Here is a 1,125-nt window from a genome sequence, read left to right as displayed (position 1 = left end):
CACGTTAATGTAGTTAACGTGGGAGTTAACGTGGCTCATAGTGGCTCATCCCAACATTAGTGACAAAGGTGAGTGTCACTAACGTTGGCGATTCTTGCTACCTCCACGTTAGAGTCCACGTTAACTGAGTTAACGTGGCAACTAACGTGGCTCAAAGTGGCTTAGCTCAACGTTAGTGACAAAGGTGAGTGTCACTAACGTTGGTCATTCTTTCGTTTCCCCACGTTAGAGTCCACGTTAACTGAGTTAACGTGGCCAATATGAGCTTGGTCCAACGTTAGTGACAAAGGTGAGTGTCACTAACGTTGACTTCATTTTCTTCTTCCACGTTAATTACCACGTTAATGTAGTTAACGTGCCAATTAACGTGGGCTATGATGGCTTCGAGGACGTTATTGGCGATTACTTTTCTCATTAACGTTGCAAGCTAGCTCCCCTTCCACATTAGAGGTCACGTTAGTTAGACTAACGTGGCTGCTAACGTGGTTCTTGCTTGCTTCCTTTGTCCTGAAATCAAGCAATAAAGTACTTATTTCCTAAGAAAGTGCATGAAACTACCCTAAAACCATAAAGAAAAGGTCAGTGAAACTGGCCAAAATGCCCTGGCATCACAACACCAAACTTAAAGCTTGCTTGTCCCTAAGCAAGTACTGGAATAAGAGAATGATGAATGAAATGACAAGAGGAATGAATCTTTATTGTGGAAGTCATGTTCTTGGTTTTATGGGTTTCATGCATAGCAACTTAGGTTCATTCCTTTACTGGCTTTCAGACCTTTATCATGCCTTGGAATACTCACTTGATTGCACCCTTTGAGACTTTTATTTATTGATCCCTTTGTCTTTCCAAGATTTATTTCTTCCTTAGGCTAAGTGTTCTGTGAGGGGGTGACTCTTTAAGATAAGCTTTCAGCCAACACTCCCAAACCAGTTGGTTCAAGGTGCTAGGTGTTGAAGCACCCTGATGAGCGGATAATTTATACGCTTTTTGACATTGTTTTTAGTATGTTTTTAGTAGGATCTAGTTACTTTTAGGGATGTTTTCATTAGTTTTTATGTTAAACTCACATTTCTAGACTTTACTATGAGTTTGTGTGATTTTCTATGATTTCAGGTATTTTCTGAC

Source organism: Arachis ipaensis, chromosome B10, assembly GCF_000816755.2.
Source record: "Arachis ipaensis cultivar K30076 chromosome B10, Araip1.1, whole genome shotgun sequence".
Lineage (NCBI taxonomy): Eukaryota > Viridiplantae > Streptophyta > Magnoliopsida > Fabales > Fabaceae > Arachis > Arachis ipaensis.
Note: the sequence above shows the minus strand (reverse complement) of the source record.